The sequence below is a fragment of the Microtus ochrogaster genome, chromosome 4, assembly GCF_000317375.1.
Source record: "Microtus ochrogaster isolate Prairie Vole_2 chromosome 4, MicOch1.0, whole genome shotgun sequence".
Classification (NCBI taxonomy): Eukaryota; Metazoa; Chordata; class Mammalia; order Rodentia; family Cricetidae; genus Microtus; species Microtus ochrogaster.
In genome coordinates this window covers 1,588,441-1,606,618 of record NC_022011.1, presented here as the reverse complement: position 1 = coordinate 1,606,618, position 18,178 = coordinate 1,588,441, and the positions used below count along the sequence as shown (strand labels likewise).

Here is an 18,178-nt window from a genome sequence, read left to right as displayed (position 1 = left end):
AGTGGAACTCAGTGGTGGATTATGGGAGTGGAACTCAGTGGTGGATTATGGGAGTGGAACTCAGTGGTGGATTATGGGAGTGGAACTCAGTGGTGTGTTATGGGAGTGGAACTCAGTGGTGGATTATGGGAGTGGAACTCAGTGGTGGATTATGGGAGTGGAACTCAGTGGTGTGTTATGGGAGTGTAACTCAGTGGTGGGGTACCTGAACAGCATAGGAAAAGCCCTGGGTTCAAACCTCAACATGAGTAAATAAATAAATTTTTAACAGTATTAATAAAAACAATAAATCATCTCTGTTATTTGATTGGATTGCATTCTTAGTAATAATCCCAGGCATATTTATTTCAAAAGTCCTTGGTGCCCTTGCCTTGACCACAGCTGCCAGCATCCTAAATGTGTGTGTGTGTGTGTGTGTGTGCCTGTGAGTGTGTTATATGTGTGTGTGTGTGTGTGTGTGTGTGTGTGTGAGAGAGAGAGAGAGAGAGAGAGAGAGAGAGAGAGAGAGAGAGAGAGAGAGAGACCTTTTAAGGGTGGTAATGAGTGGCCCAAATATTTTGGGTAATAAATATGTAGAACATTAAAACTGAGTAAAATAGAGTCCATGACCTTCCTTCCCTCTCAGAAAGCATTCAGCATTCATTATTATTGTCATTCTTATAACTTCATTGTTCTTATGATAGCTAGTACATACCTGTGCACACAAACAACCTACGATGTAACCCATCAATAGGTTCACACACAATGTTCTCGGCAGACCTCTAGAATCCATCTCAATCAAGAGAAACTTTCTTCTTCCTGAACAACCACCACCCATCAGCTCTTTCCCCAACTCCTGACAACCATTGTTTGGGTTTGTGGGTTGTTTCTCCTTTAGATGCTGTAAGTGAGACTATGGAAAAGAGAAAGAAAGGGCCGTGTTCTTGGTGACTACCTAACTTCACAAGGAATCTTATGATATCTTATCTATGTTGCTGTGTGCTTCCTTCTTTGAAGTTGAATAGCATTACAGTAAACATGTCTTGTGGTTCATTCTTGTAATGATGTATACTTAGGTTGACTGCATGTCCTCACTATTTTAAAGTAGTAAGTATAAAAGAAAACATTTCATAAACAGTTTGACTTCAGTTGTTTTGGGTAATCCCTGTTGGGGATATTCGATCACACTGTGAACCCCAAGTTTATGCTTACATTAATTAAAATTAACCTTAAGTCAGGAGGCTGAGTTAGCAACCAGTTAACAGAAAGTGATCACAGAGCATCAGAGGACATCTGGGAGAAAGAGAGACATGCACTGGAAGTAGCCAGGAGGGATTTAGAGTGGCATGGCTCTTTTTGTTTGGCAGAGTGGAAGACTGGTGTGGGAGTTCCTTCTGTCTATGTGTTGCTTTTATTGGTTAATGAATAAAGAAACTGCCTCGGCCTGATGGTAGGGCAGAACTTAGGTGGGTGGAGGAAACTAGACTGAATGCTGGGAGAAGGAAGGAGGAGAGATGCCATGGAGCTGCCGGAGATAGACATGCTAAAACTTTGCTGGTAGGTTACAACCTCATGATGATACACAGATTAATAGAAATGGGTTAAATTAATGTAAGAGTTAGCCAATAAGAAGCTAGAGCTAATGGGCCAAGCAGTGATTTAATTAATACAGTTTCTGTGTGGTTATTTTGGTTCTGGGCAGCCGGGACGAACAAGTGGCTTCCTCCTACAGAAGACAACAGCAAGAAGAGGAGGTTACCTAAGTGTTACTCAACCTCTGAGCTAGCAGGTTTCCACCCCAGCCTTTGAATCCCAAGCCTTATTTATAAGTAGAACAATACAGATTTAATTAAAGCTACTTTTAGTGGAAGTGGCAGAGCCAATGCCTGCAGGAACAGAATTTCCAAGGCAGGGCTCTTGTACCTGCAGAGTCCCAATTGCTGTCTGAAAGAGCAGTCTATTAAGGTGCAGTCACTGTGCCCAAGTTAAAACAACAAATCCCCAAACTGGGATTGTTGGGGCTTACCCTTTTATATTTTACTTTAAAGTTGCATTTATTTATGTGTCTGTTCACAAAAAAGCTGGAAAACAGTCAAGGGATGTAAATCATCTCAGCCCCTGTTTTGTTCAGCACCTATGCCTAGGAAAAGTACCCACTCCTTCTCATGGCTCTTGTGAGCTTCGAGTGGAGTTCAGGCCTTTGTGCTTCGTCAGGCAATACCAAAGCTGGGTACACTGGGTCAATGAAACATCAGCAGTGGGTGAGGACTGTAAGGACATCAAAGAGAAAACAGAGCTTTCCTGAGCTCCACCCCAACTAGTGAAGCCTAATAAAGTTTTATTTAAATACCTAGACACAGTCTAAGAAAATAAAATCCACTTTCTTTCTTACTTTCTTTTTTTTTTTTTTTTTTGAGGGAGCAGCAATTTTCTTTAGAGTTCTTTCAGAATCTGTTTTTTCTTGAATTTTGAATGTTTATAAATATACAGTTGGGTTGTTCTCACAATAGGTTGCACTAGAGTAGCTTGAGTTATTTTGGGGTGGGTGGTATACCTAACACTCTAGTCTTCCTTAACGCCTAATGCACAGTTAACTTTTTTGTACATGTATGTGTGTGTCATGTGCATGAATATCAAGATATGCATACATGCTGTGTGTGTGTATGCGCGTGCATGTATATATGCAGCTGGCGATCAGAAATAGATACCAAGGATCTTTCTCAATCTCTTCTCCACTTACATATTTCGAGACAGCTCTCACTGAAGCTGGAGTTCACCAGTTGGCTAGACTGGCCAGAGAGAGAGCTCTGGTTCATCCTGTCTCTGCCTCGCCAGCACTGACAGCCGCCCCTGCCCTTTTTCTCACATAGGCACTGGGGACCCAAAGGCAGGTCCTCCCGGTTTCAGTTTACCTGTGGGCTATCTCCCTCGCCCTCTGTCAGTTACTTTACTGAACTGGGGTGTCCTTTGGAGAGTGATTCTGTCCTTGAAGGATCTAGCGTATTTCCTGCTCCTAAAGAGAAATAGATGGAGACGTTAGACTTGGGCTGTAGTCATCAGTTTTAGGTACTTAATCACTGGCGGAGAAGTATCTATTAATTAATTGTGTATGACTGGGGTTGAGAGGGTAAAGTTCAAGGAGCGCTTACAGTCTAATTCCTCTAGGACCCACTAACGGACATCATTTTCCTTCATATTTCACTTGATATCACTATGTCAGTGATACTCAGAGAATCTCACCCTGGGACCAGTTGAGGGCTTGTTCATTTAGTCATTTATTCACCAGTTTATATCTAGAAGCACCTTTTATTTGCCAAGCAGAAAGAAAATAGGCAAATGTTTTCCAAAGGAACAGGTTGCAATCCGAAAACGATGGAGCCTAACCTAGCCAGTGCCTGGACTGGTACCTGGGCAGGACCAGTGGCTTGGTACCTGACACGAACACTGAGATGAAATTCACCCAGCAGCATCTATCCTGATCACTGACTAAACCGGAAGCTGTCTGTCCTCCCCACACTCTGTGTCATCTACAAGCTGTCCGGGTCTTTAGCAGGAGTCAGCGGGTCTTGTCCCTTCCAACCGAAGGCAACCAAGAGTCTTCTCATCTGGCTACATACAGAAGACTTTCAAGGCATACATCTCGTTATTTTACTTCTAGTTAGAATTCATGAAGGAAGTTGTTCGGTTCCCAATCCTCTTTTTAATGTTACTGCTTCAGTATTTCTTTAGATGAGGTTTTCACTGTGTTTCTCAAGCTGATTTTGAACTCTGGGGCTTAAGCTATCTCTTGGCCTAGCCTTCCAGGTACCTGAGACTACAGGTGTGCCTGCTTCCAGCTCTGCATGGACAATGTTGTTCTCGTGAGACTCCCTTCATCTTCTCTGTGTTTGGGAAGTTGCTAGAACCATGTCCAGATGCTGAAGCACCTTTTGTCAAAAGAGAAACAAATGCACCATTTTTTTTCCCTTGAGCTCTTAAGGGAACAACAGATATGGATTGTTGTTGTGTTGTTTTGTTTTTGTTTTTAGGTTCTGCTTTATTAGAGTCTGAAGGATGGTAATAATCTATATGTTGGAACCTAACACACAGCATGATAATATTAGAATGGACAGCTAGGTGTGGTGGCCCCATTTGTAACTCCAGCATTGAAGAGGTACGATTGAGGCCAGGCTGGGCTGTTATTCTAGCTGGATTTCTATTGCTCTAATAAAGATCATGACCAAAAGCAACTTAGGAAGAACAGGGTTTATTTGACTTACACTTCTGGACATCCATCACTGAGGGCAGGAACTCAGGACAGGAGCTGGAGGCAGAAACTAAAACAGATACAATGGAGGACTCTGCTTACTGGCTTGTTGCAATCCCAATTATCCACATCCCAGGACCGTCTGGATCTGTGTGAAGTCACAGGTCCTCACGACTGGATCTGTGTCTTTATATAAGTGGCTGGAGTCAGTTCCCTTGCCACTTTCTCCTTATGAAAATGAATTCAGAAGGTGCCGTCAAAGACGCAGAGAACAAGACTGTTGGTACCTTTGCCGTGGGCTTCCTAGTCTTGAAAACAGTGAGGATTGCATTTCTGTTGTTTGTGATTTGCCCAGTCTGCCCAGTCTAGGGTATATTGCTACAGCAGCCCTCATGGACTAAGCCATGCTAACTCATTAGTAATTTCTAGCTCTATTGATTCCTCTATGGGAAAGAGTTCTAATGCTGAAAGTAACCAAGAACTAACAATCTCTGTTCTCTGCGGATGAAAGTCTAGGCCAGTGTGATTGTTCTAAAACTTGACCCTGCTTGTTTACAGTTCACTATATTCTAAGCACACCGACAGGATGGTGAAAGTGACCTACACCGGCAAATCATATGGATTTAATATTCCACACTGGAAAATTAAGGACATCTGGGTTTTCCTATAAACAGTTTTTGAAAGTCTAAACATAAAGCATTGGTCCAATTCATCAATATCTTGGGAAGAACTTAGTCATTATATGTCATAATAGAATGTGCTGTGTATTTTTTCTGTAGAGGGGAGAAAACCCAGACTGTCACATTTTCAGTTAAAACCACATTATAAAAAAACATTTGAAACTGAATGCAAGCTTATTTTTAAGTAATGAGGTAGAGATATTCTGGAAGGGGAAAAATCCTTGAAGACATAAAAATGCATTTTAAGAGTTAAAGTAATTGCATACCCTAGCAAACTTTTGCTGACATCTAAAATATCCCCAAGTTTTATATGCTGTTCTTTATTTATTTAAGTTGCCCATGCACTTTGAATTAGCTCCACTATGGTCAAGCCAGCTTTCCTGAAGTTGGAAAGCACTACTGCAGGCGTGTGTACACAGATTTCCAACAAAAACTATAATTCATAAGGCTCAGCGCAACTCTTTTCTTTGTAGTTGGGTAACCATTTATGTTTGAGGTGAAGATGTCAATATGGAAATTTTCTGAGCTCAGAAAGAGGACGAATGCTATCATTCTAATTTATGACCTTTCTTATAAGGCCAAACGTAAAGGCAACTACAATTGTTTTATAACCCAGAGCCAGCACAGAGCAGACGTATGAAATCTGGAGTGTTAGATATAAACTTTTATTACCAAATTATAAATAATTTCTACCACTTATAATGTTCACCTTTCAAGTTCATCTTGATTAGAATCCAAGGGCAGCTTCACAGCAATCTCACCGCACTTTACAGCTGAGAGAGGCTCTCTGGGCTCCTGGGGCATGAAACATCACAGCGTTTAGGGTACCCTGCTCATGAGGCTCAGACCCAGGTCCCATCTACTGAAATCCAAGTCACACCAAAGTGGTGGCTGACGAAGTTCAAACACTGTGTAAACATATCAAATATTATATCTGAAGTCAAGTATTCATAATGTAGAATAGAAACTCTTTATAGGTTAGACAAAAGACATATTGGCTTTTGTGGAAAGTCTGAATGAAAATATACCTCCTGTAGGCTCAAAGAATTAAATATTTGGTCCCCAGTTAGGGGAGATTATAGAGCTGTTTGGGGGAGATTATAGAGCTTTTAGGAGATATAGCCTTTCTGGAGAAAGTGTATCACTGGGGCTGCAGGGGTAATGTGATGGTGGTGATGGGGGGCGGGTTTCAGAAGTCTTATATCCTGGCCCCAGCTTTCTGATATTTGCCTGTGTCTCTGTCTGTCTTTGTCTCCCTCCCCCACACCAGCTTCAGACATGTGGATGAAGAGGATGAAGATGTGATCTCTCAGTTCTGACCACCTGCTGCCGTGCCTTCTTCACCATTGTGAACTCTTCTCTCAGGAACCATATAAAGTCTTTTTTCTGTAAGTCCCTTCTGGTCATGTTTTATCACAGTGACATTTGCCGATCAGTCAATTAGCACATGAATATCGCAGAAGATATTTAATTCTAGAATCAAATGAAGATGTTTTCCTTATCATTTACTTTAACAAATAATTTCCACATTTCCTTGAAAATGTAGATGAGTGGACATAGAACAGCATGGCTCAAATGCTGTTATCACCCAGGCTGAAGGTCCGGGAGAGGTCTAGGTCCCCACCAGTGTAGCACACTGGCTAAGGCAGTGTTCAAACAAGATCAGTCACTGTTCTCAAAAGTGTCGCACTCATGTTCAATATTAAAATATGCTTCGGAAAATGTTGGCAAATCCAATCCAATGTCTGTTTTGTCATCCAATCACTCATATACTCAGAGAGCTGTTGGATGCTTCATGAAATAAGCCAGACATGAGACCTTCTCTTACAAAACAAACAAACAAACAAAAAAAACAAACCAAACAAAAAACATGACAGCTAAAGAATTGGTTTGTGGACGAGGAGATGGTTTAGTCAGTCAGTCAAGTATTTGCTGAACAAGCATAGGACTAAGTTTTAGCCTCGGAACTCATGTAAAAGTTGGGCATGGTGGGCATGTTTGTATTCCCAGTTCCAGGAAGGCAGAGACAGGTGAATCCACAGGGCTCGTTGGTTAGCCAGCTTAGCTGATTAGGCAAGTTGGTCATAGTGAGAGATCCTGTCTCAAAATGCAGGTCCCAAGAAATGACACTCAATGTTGTCCTCTGGTGCACATGCACATATATATTATCAGGGTTTCTGTTCTGCCTGGTTCCCACAATTTTTAAGTCCCAAAGAAATCACACAGAGGTCTACATAAGTTATAAACTGATTGGCCCATTAGCTCAGCTTCTTATTAACTCTTATAACTTATATTAGCCCATTATTCTTGTCTATGCTAGCCATGTGGCTCAGTACCTTATTCAGCGAGTCAGTCTTACTTCTTCTGTAGCTGGGTCATGACTGCTGACCAAGCTTTCCTCTTCCCAGAATTCTCCTGTTCTCATTGACCCACCTCTACTTCCTGTCTGGTTGTCCCGCCTATACTTCCTGCCTGGCTACTGGCCAATCAGTGTTTATTTAAAATATAATAGACAGAATAGAGACCATTGTCCCACACCACATATACACAAATTAAAAAAAATTGGCACAAAGAATTGTAGAAGCACACAACTAACAGTGGCATGGCAAGGATCCACCTCAGCCTTTTACAGCAGCACATGTCTATTTTGGGATTAATGGCTTTAGAAGGTTGAGAAGAAAACGCTAAGACCAAGAGAAAACATTTGCAAAGGACATGTTGGCAAAGGGTTATTAACTCGCATCTAAAAAGAGCGCCTATAAGTCAACAACAAAAAGGATGCCTTGAATCAAAACTAGACCAAAGGCCTGATCAGACACATGGCCAAGGAAGATGTACAGATGGAAGCCAAGCGTAGGAGAACACACTCCACATCACGTGACTAGGACAACAATGCGATTCTACAATGCACTTCTCAGAGCGGCCCACAATCACAATACAGGAGACATAATGTCAGAGTAAGCACGAGGAGCGTGGAGTTTGCCAGTCACCGATGAGGCCACGGGGAAGGGAGACAGCACAGCCGTCCTTGCAGAACTAAATACACGCTTCCTGCACACCATCCTACATCTCATTGTGCACCCAGGAAGAGTTCTTGATGTTTGCACAAATGGTTTAAAACTTGATTCCAGGGGCTGGAGAGATGCCTAGTGATTCAGAGCTTGCCGCTCTTCCTGAAGACCAAACTCCAGAACTCTAGCCACCTGTAATCCCAGCATGAGGAGATCCAGCACCCTCTCTTGGCACAGGCACCCACATGCAGGCACACATGTGCCTACATAGAGACACAGAAGGAAACAGTAAAATAAACTCAGGAGCTGGAGAAGTATTTGAGAAATTAAGAGCACTTGTTGCTCCTGCAGAGGACTGGACTTAGTTGCTAGCACCCACATGGCAGCTTACAATCATCGGTGACCCCAATGGCAGGCGATCTGTTATCCTCATCTGGCATCCAATGGCACCAGGCACACAGGTAGTTCATATAGACATATGCAGGGAAAGCACTCATACAGATAAAATAAAGTAAATAAATCTTTTTAAAATGAAAAATAGATAAATAAAATAAGTTAAAAATCCAAAACTTAATTCCACACAACACCCACAGAGGAACATTTATAATACTTTTATCAGTAATTGCCATAGCTTGGAGACAACCAGACTGACCTTTATCAAGTAAATGAACAAACCAACTGAGGTACATTCATATGGAATATTACTCAGCACCTAAAAGACATGAGTTATAAAGGCACTGAGAAATCTAAGCCAATCTGAAAAGGCTGTGTAGAGTATATCATGTCTATAACACTCTATAAAGGGCAAAATCTCCATGGGGAAAAAAACGTAATGAGTGATTGACATGGCTAAGAGGAAGGAAGAACATGTTTAGGGCTGAAGAACTATCCTCTACAATATTATTGCTGTAGGAAGTCTTATAGCTTGAGGTTACCTGCCTACTGGGGTGTGGCCTCTTATACTATATATGCAGATGCAGAGCCTGCATCCCTCCTTCTTCCCCGGCTGCTCTTTCAGATTGTTGGATTCAACCTCTGTTCTCCGTTCAAGCAGAGAATTCTGATTTGTGAGTTTACCCCTAAATAAATAACCATCTCTTTCTCAATTCTGAGCTAGTGTGGGATTTCTTTTTATTATAATTGTGGACACATGAAATTATATATGTGTCAAAGCCTATGTTGATATAGAGATCAATAATTTGCCTTGGTAAGAAATATAGGTTAATAGAGAGTCATCTATAATAGTCAAGCTTGTAGTCATGTTAGTTAGTTTTTCTAGTTGTACAGAGATGTATTTCAGATAGATAGTCTTTAGATCTTTCAAAAACCACAGAACATGGCATTTAAAATGTTTAAAAAACTTATGACTTTTCATGACATGAGACACATCTGCTCCTGGCAGCACCAATCTACTTCAAGAGGAAGATGGGCATCAAAGAGGCTCCTTAAGGAGTTTGTTAGCCATTTGGGCAAGAAACTGCTCTTGACTTGACTGCTTAACTGGACATGCAGGACCCACAGAGAAATGATTGCTGAACTTTCCTAAAGGTGAGATGATGCTTCAAGGTTCCTACTTCATGAAAGAGTCTACCAGACCTTCTGCAGGACACAGAAGAAAGCAACTGATGGACTTCGCCATTACAATGCAGAACAGATCTTTGGATTTCCTGCTTTATGGAAAAGTCTGATAGATATTATGGCCCTGTAAGGTGAAGATGGATGCTCCAATGATACAGAACTTTGGGTGACTGTCCAGGCAGCGAGATGTCTCTGTCATTTCTCGAGTTTTAAAAGTTGCTTACAATGCCTGTTAACTTATGTAATATTATATCCTTTTGGAATTTTTGATGGAGTTGAAGAATAGATAGTAATAATTATAGTTTTCTTTAGTTATGATAAAAGACAAGTAGATATAAAAATTTTGTAACTGTTGACAAGCACAAAATATCAAATGGAAAAAAGAAAGCATATTTAAGAAATGGTGCTGGCATAACTGGATATCAATATGTAGAAGAATGAAAATAGATCCATATCTTTCACCATGCACAAAACTCAAAGTCCAAATGGATCAAAGGCCTCAACAAAAAGCCAGCCACACTGAATCTCATAGAAGAGAAAGGGGGAAGTACACTTGAACGCATTGGCACAAGAGACCACTTCCAAAATATAACCCCAGTAGCACAGACACTGTGAGAAACAATTAATAAATGAGATCTCCTGAAACTGAAAAGCTTCTGTAAAGGACATGGTTAACAAGACAAAATGACAGCATACACAATGGGAAAAGATCTTCACCAACCCCACATCAGACAGAGGTCTGATCTCAAAAATAATATACAAAGAACTCAAGAAATTGGTTATCAAAAGAACAAATAATCCAATAAAAGATGGAGTACAGACCTAAACAGAGAACTCTCAACAGAGGAATCTAAAATGGCTGAAAGACACTTAAGGAAATGCTCAACATCCTTAGCCATCAGAGAAATGCAAATCAAAACAACTCTGAGATTCCATCTTACAACTGTAAGAATGACCAAGATCAAAAACACTGATGACAACTTATGCTGGAGAGGATGTGGGGAAAGGGAACACTCCTGCATTGCTGGTGAGAATGCAAGCTGGTACAGCCCCTTTGACTGTCAGTGTGGCAATTTCTCAGAAAATTAGGAAACAACCTTCCTCAAGACCCAGAAATACCACTTTTGGGTATATATCCAAAGGATGCTCAATCGTGCCACAGGATATGTACTCAGCTATGGTCATAGCAGCATTGTTTGTCATAGCCAGAACCTGGAAACAACCTAAATGCCCCTCTATCGAAGAATGAATAAGGAAAATGTGGTACATTTACACAATTGAGTACTACAGAGCAGAAAAAAATAATGACATCTTGAAATTTGCAGGCAAATGGATGGAGCTAGAAAACATCATATTGAGTGAGGTAACCCAGACCCAGAAAGACAATTATCATATGTACTCACTCATAAGTGGTTTTTAAACATAAAGCAAAGAAAACCAGCCTACAAATCACAATCCCAGAGAACCTACACAACAATGAGGATCCTAAGAGAGAGATAGATGGATCTAATCCATATGGGAAGTAGAAAATGACAAGATCTCCTGAGTAAATTGGGAGCTTGGGGACCATGGGAGAGGGTAGAAGGGGAGGGGAGAGGCAGAGAGGGGAGCAGAGAAATATGTAGAGCTCAATAAAATCAATAAAAAAGAAAAACAATAAATAAATAAATATTATAACTTTAATTCTTTCTTGATACCTGTTTTGTAATATGTAATTTTACTATGTTAAAGTTAAAACCTTCCTTTTTATTTAGACAGAAAAGGAGAGATGGTGTGGAAAGTACTTCTCTATATGTGTTGCTTTTATTGGTAAATGAATAAAGGCACTTTTTCGGCCTGTGATAGGGCAGAGTAGAGCTAGGCAGGAAAACTAAACTGAATGCTGGGAGAAAGAAGGTGGAGTCAGGGAGAAGCAATGTAGCCACCACTGGAGACAGACACACAGAAACCTTGCCAGTAGGCCATAAGACTCGTGGTAAAATAGAAAATAATAGAAATGGGCTAATTTAAGACATGTGTTAACCAGAAATATTAAGCAATCAGCCAAGCAGTGATTTAGATAATATAGTTTCTGAGTGATTATTTTGTGGTCTGGGCAGCCGGAAGCGAACAAGGAGCCTCCTACTACACTATGCAGTGTATATCAGGGATGCATCCCAGTGTCAATGATGGTCTTTACCTGACACTGTCAGCTTATTACTGGGACATCTGACCTAAGTACACTGGACTAAAATCTCCCTAGTAAAGTTAGGGGTGGAATTTTGAGGACTGGCTCTTGAACTGGAATCTGGAATAAGTTTTGGACAGGTTTTCTTTGTAAATACAGGATGAGGATCTGGAAAGTGTACCCGTGGAATGTGGAGTGCGTCTGGTGTTTTGGCAAAGCCAGTAGTGAGCTACTGAGAGGTTTCTTGGAATAACCACAAATTTATAAGTTTGTCACCTTGGGGCTTTATAGGGCTGTGCCCTTGAAGACAGTGGCAACTATTCTATTCTGCAGGTGAACTGAGCCCCCAAAACTCTTCTCACTCCAGGCTTGAGGGCTGCGTCAGAGCTCCGTGGCAAAGCGAAAGCAGCTATGAATATACCTGTCTCTGTCTACATATGTAATACACATACAATAACCACAATCATCAGTGAGGAATGCAGTACACTTTCCTTTTTTGAGACAAGGTCTCAAATTCATTTTGCAACCGAGGATGAACTTGAATCTTTAATCCCCCTGCACCCACGCTTGTGTGTGCACCATTACTGTAGTGGCAGAGATGTTAACACACACTAGGCATGCCATCAACTGCTAGACCCTCAGCTTCAAGTTCAAATTACAAAGCAATTTATTTTAGGGACAGAGTATAGCATGCTTCTTCTTTGTAGACAGCTTGATTTAAATGCGACTTTACTTATATTGTTAATTTTATACTTTATATTTCAAGAGTCTAAAATGCTGTCTTATTAGTCTGTAACTGATGGTTTTGACATCAACTGGGATTATACAGAGGAACCAAAGGATATGGCTGTTATCAAATCTTATCCAGTTGTTCTCTGTCCGTGACACCAGTCACAGGTCTATTGCTTTTGTCCTTCTGTAAGAGGAACTTAGAAAAGAAGGAGCCATTTTCTGTCTCAGGAAACAATTCTGCATCTTAGATCCTTAACAGGGGAGGGTAGCAGTTCTTTGACAGTATATAACTGTGATGATGGATAAACATCAGAAACATAATTAAAATATAAATTCAAAATACAATATAAAATATAAATTAAAATGTCACTATAAATGAAAGCATGGGTATAGAAAGGAATCAGGTCTTCCTGTGATCTTTTCGTTCTATAAATAGAAAACACACACTAAGAATTCACACAATATCCCAAACCAAGTTCCCCTACAGCACTTAAATGGTATCCGCATGCAATTTTCAATTAAACTAGTTTGTAATGTCTTCTTAGAATTGGCGCCATTATAATTCAGTTGCTTTAAATGATTTGTGTTTTTGTTGTAGCAACATTGCTATGGAAACAATCTCTAGCAGTAACTTAAACTTCATCCATTTAATTAATATTTAGAAGTAGGTTTGGGGGCTTGAGGCTTTTAACTTTTATTTTCTTTAAATTATTTTAGGATGCCGGGCAGTGCTGACGCCCGCCTTTAATTCCAGCATCAGGGAGGCAGAGGCAGGTGGATCTCAGTGGGTTCCGAGCCAGCCTGGTCTACAAAGTGAGTTCCACGACAGTCAGGGCTGTTACATAGGGAAATCCTGTCTCTAAAAACCAAAGTAAAACGAAACAAAACCGGGTAAGATATTGCAAGTATCCGGGTACTTACAATAGCCTATTCGTTTTTGTTTCCTATGGTTTTAAGGTATTCTTTACTGTAATGAAATCTCAAAAGATCACTTCTAGTATTTTTTTGTTGGTTGTTTTGTTTTTGTATTCGATTTTCTAGCAACAGAGGACATCAAAACACCGGACCTTTACTTCAAAACCTGGGCAGCAAATCTCTCACTGAACAAGCCAGTTCTTGGAGGAGAGCATTCCGTCCCGGCGTGGCCTTTTTGATCCCCGCGGGCTGCCGTAGCTAAGCAGGCCGCTGATTGGGTGAGGCGGGAAAGCGCGCTGCCGGGGGCGGTTTCGGCTTTCGCCGCGCGCGTCCGTAGAGGCCCGGCTTGTGAAGGCTCCGGATTCGGCTGCGAGGTGAGTCTGCGGCCCGGGAGGGGCGAGTGGGAGCGGGTGGGCGCTGGAGCGGTCGGCCTAGGTTCGCGGAGGCCCGGTCCGGGCGGGGAGCGGCTCGAGCCCAGGCCGGGCCTGCAGCAGGAGATGGCCGTCCGGACCACGCGGCCTCGCGTGCTCAGCGCTGTCCCTTGGTGCACGCGCCCGCCGCGGTCCCCTCCTGCGCGCGCCCGGGCTGGCTGGGTTTCGCGCCCAGGGCTAGGTGGCTCGCGACTCCGGTGCTCTCTCCTCCACCGTGCGCGCTGGAAAACCCTAACTACGACGAGCTAAGGAAATGATCCTTGCTGAACGCCACCTCCTTCTCTCTTGTGTGTGTCTGTTCCTATTTCAGCTAAGACCACCATTTATTTTAAATCAGTTATCAGTAATATTTAGTTTTCTGTTTGCATTAATAAGGTAGCAAGTTGTAATTTTTAAATTCATTTCTTCTGTTTGGTCCTTGTTTTATCATTGGATCCCTGAGGGACCCCTTTGGGTGGTTGACTTGTTCATTTTAGCCTCCCGTGTGACCCTTAACTCTCCTTGGACAGGCTCTCAGAAGCGAAGTTATTAGGTTAGATAATTCCTGCACATCGCCAGGCTGGTTCTTTTTTAAAATGTTCGGAATTTACCTTGCTCGCGTGTGGCACTGATGCTTTCACCCAGCCCGGGTATGCTCGTATTTTGTTTCTGAGGTTAGCAAGGCACAGCCTCTCTTTTGGAATCATTACCGTTGGGAAGCTTAAGTTGCACCAGATGGCTCAATCTGACCTTGAACTCTGGATCCTCCAACTGCTGCCCTGGGATTGATTCAGGCGTTGTTACTTTTTTTTTTTTTTTATTGTAGTGCCTGTCTGCCTTCATGGTTTTCTTGCAGAATCTCTGTGTGTGTGTGTCTGTGTTGGTATTACTGCTGGACAGGAAGAGCCGGTCAGTAACCATCTAGCATAACTCCATTATTTTGCAGATGAGCCTGGGGCCATGAGAGGTGACCTGGTGATAGTTACCAGCTGCACAGCTGATTAAGTAGCGGAGGAGATTAGAACTCAGTTCCTGGCCTCCCAAGTGAGTACCCTTGACTACTCATCAGGTCTTTTCTCACTGAAGGGTAGCCTAGTAAGTAGTAGAATTTAAAAAAAAAAAAAAAATTTTTTTTTTTTTTTTAAAACTCCCCTGGCTTGTTTTCTTTTCTAGTGAAGGACTGGAAAATAGAAAAGTCATATTTTTTTTTTTTTTTTTTTTTTTTTTTTTTTTTTTTTTTGTGACCAGCACTAGAAGTTTATTACTTAGAATGTCGACCCCTTGAGATTTTGATGGTTGTTTTCAGATTCTTCATGTTTGGATAAAATACTCCTGTATCCAGAAAGTGCATGGATGCTCAAGTTCCATATGTGTGTCCATCTGACCTATGTTCATGATCACTAGATTACTCCCCATGTGTAATATAATGTGAGTGGTTGCAGTAGCGTGTTGTTTAGGCGGAGATGACAAGGGAAAAGTCCTTTATGTCTGTAAAGGCAAAGCCTTTGGAGTTGGACTTGCGACTTCGCTTTACTAGGTGTGAACCAGGCTTGGAGACTATGTGCTCATCATCTGGTTCTGAAATACTACCTTGTTATTTTAACCAGGAAATGAGGCCTGAAGAGAGGGAAGGAGAGGTGGGGGTTAGGGCTTGGCTGAGGTTCTGTGGTTGGCATGTTGGACCACATGCTCCTATGTTGTAAAGGCTCCTCTGCACCAGTGGTTCCCAGCCTGTGGGTTGGGACCCCTTGGGGCTGTTGGAAGATCCTTTCACAGAGGTCACAAATCAGATATTTACATTATGATTCATAAGAGTAGCAACATTACAGTTAGGAAGTTCAATGGAACAGATTCCCAAAAGTTGTCCTCTGCACCTATATGCATGCTGTGGCAGAGGCTGTTACTCCTGTCCCACTAAATAATGAATGAGTAAAATGCAGGAAAAAAACAAACCTAAAGTGTCTTTTGGCTGCGTAAGCTTCAGAAACCTGCGTTTGCCCAGGCGTCTTTGCAGACTTGGATGCGCCTTCTGAGCACTGAGTGCTCCTGTCTACCTTGTGTCAGTGGTCATTCATAAAGGCCTTGGGATTATAGATGTTGAAGTGCATACATAGTGTTGTAGGCGCCGGACCTGTGGGGTGGACATTGGTGAGGAGGGGATGGGCGGGGCTTTGTTTGACATTGGCTTTGAATGCCTCTTCCACAGACTTGGTCAGTCTTTTTAGGAGCCAAGGCTACCAGAGAAGTAGGATATTTTTCTGTCTCCTTCAAGTCCCCTTAAATATCTGCAAGAGACTAGATCTAACATGCCTCATCATTGGGTGAATAAAATTTGACACACATACCATACCTCCTTCCCGCCTTCTTCAACCCATTGCTCACTGTGAGCAGATCCTGACATATTAGACCACTTGGTGACTTCTGACCAGAAATAGAGTGCTGCGACTTACCACCCACTATGAATCGGGAGGGACCAGAGTCCTAGAGAGAGTGCGGCTGAGCTTGAAGTGAGAAGTTTACCAAGGTGACCTGGGCAAAAGCAAGTCCTTTTCTTGTGTTTATCGTTCAAGAATCTTAGCTCTAGCTTCAGAAATTGTCAGAACTATTCCTTCTGCCTTATCCAATTTAAAAGATGAAAACTTAAAATTACTTGAGCCAAGTGATGGGAAAAATTGTGGTGTCATGACCAATTTACTTGTACAGAATGGATTTATGAGCAAGTCATTAAGTCCCAGGCAGTACCGAGGAACCTAATGAGGAGTAATGCAAAGGGTCTGGCTTCCTGGGTGATGAGAACAGCCAATTTGAGGCAACCATACTTGTTCCAGATAACTTCAAAGCATCCCTTTCAAGCCCTCTAGCAGAATGTACTCTAGAGAACAAATGAGGGCCTTGCTTTCAGCTCATCCTTTCATGTGGCTTGAAGTCTTTAGAGAAAAGCCTGCCTTTTTTAGGAAGTGCAGATAGTGACACATGCGGAAGAAAACGAGCAGAGTCTGAATTAATGTGTGCTGTGCCACCGTGAATAGGAAGGAGGACACAGCAGATCCCTGTGCCCTTTTCCTGATCATGGTATCCTCCAACTAGCCAGTTCCTAAGAGTACGGGTTCTGGTCCAGACATGCTGGCACATGCTGGCTGGGTTCTCCTGATGGTCCAGATGATTCCAGCTGAGCCTGTGCTTCTGTTCCCCGAGAACGAATGTGGCCCTGTGCTCCAACAGTGTCTCTGTTTTGCATGTGTAGATTTCACTTTAGAATATCCAGTGCCTTTGCCCAGCTTCTCTCTGCAGCTAGTGTACTTTTCTGTCAAACTTGGCTCACGTATTCAGTAACCCTCCTGTGATGTGCCACGTCTGGGCTCAGTCCTCTCTTGGTAGACCTCTGTGTGTAATTCCACCTGAAAGCAGACGGTCTCTATGGAATTTGCCACTTCTGTGTGAGTGTAGCCCCCTGGAGAGTAAACGCCAAGGCCCCAAGGCCATTTCTTCGTGTTACAGCCTCACCCTACAGCTAAGGCTTAGTAGGTAGCTTAGTGTGGATTGCCCTGGGAAGAGGTTGATGGTGATTGAAATAAAAATGGGGCTCAATCGGGGTGTTATTTTTAGCAAGCTTAGAAGAAAGTATTTCTGCTTTCTAAAAGGTACGGACAGCTAACATTTTTAAAGCACTGACTGTTGTCAAGCCTAGGGTTGTGTTTTCTTCTTTCACTTGTTTTTTCATCCAAAAATACAGATGTCGTTAGCACCAGTGAAGTTAATTTCTGCATTTACCTTGAACTAGATTTTGAAAAGTGTGTGTATGTGTGTGTTTGTAAGGGGGGCAGGGTCTCGGTGAACCTGGAGCTCACTGGAGCTAGACTGCTGCCTGGCAAACCTTTGGGATCTCCCTGTCTCTTCCCCTAGTGCCAGAGTTACAGATGTCTCAGTGCCTCTGGCTTTTTTTACCTGGTGCTGTGGATCCAAGCTCAGGTCCTTGTGCTTGAACACAGCACTTTACCCACTGAGCCAGCTCCCCTGCTAGGTTTGGGTTCTGGCTTTTAATGCAAATAGACATTTTTCTTATTTCGGATTGTACGTGAGTGAACTGGAATAGTAGAATTTGGCCTCTGTGATTGGAAGTAACCCCAAGACTTGAGAGATGAGTTAATGGTGTCCCTAAAAGTTTTTTAGCTGTAAAACAGCGCATGTGCAAGACACACATATGTGGCTCTTAGATGAGGGGGAAGATTTGTTTGTTTTACTAAACTCATGAAAAGTACTGAATCTGTTACTTTGCCATTTTTCTCTTTAAACTCAAAACAACACAAATAAGATTGTTGTGTGGCCAGCATCTTGGATAAATAGCAGTTGTAATTTTAGATATTTATGGTGGCGCACGCCTTTAATCCCAGCACTCGGGAGGCAGAGGCAGGCGGATCTCTGTGAGTTCGAGACCAGCCTGGTCTACAGAGTTAGTGCCA

General features: G+C 42.3%; 1 protein-coding gene across 3 annotated transcripts in view; it reads left to right on the top strand.

Moving 5' to 3' along the window:
• The first annotated feature begins 13,585 nt into the window (after positions 1-13,585).
• Lsm6 (LSM6 homolog, U6 small nuclear RNA and mRNA degradation associated) overlaps positions 13,586-18,178 on the top strand; it is a 15,694-nt gene continuing 11,101 nt past the window's right edge. The window contains exons 1-2 of one of the 3 annotated variants that reach the window (XM_005345381.2): positions 13,599-13,682; positions 14,665-14,762. The gene's annotated coding sequence lies outside the window, so the exon portion shown is untranslated. Of the gene's footprint in view, positions 13,683-13,912; positions 14,027-14,664; positions 14,763-18,178 lie in introns of those variants that run through there. The other 2 variants (XM_005345383.3, XM_005345382.2) reach the window with 2 other exon arrangements.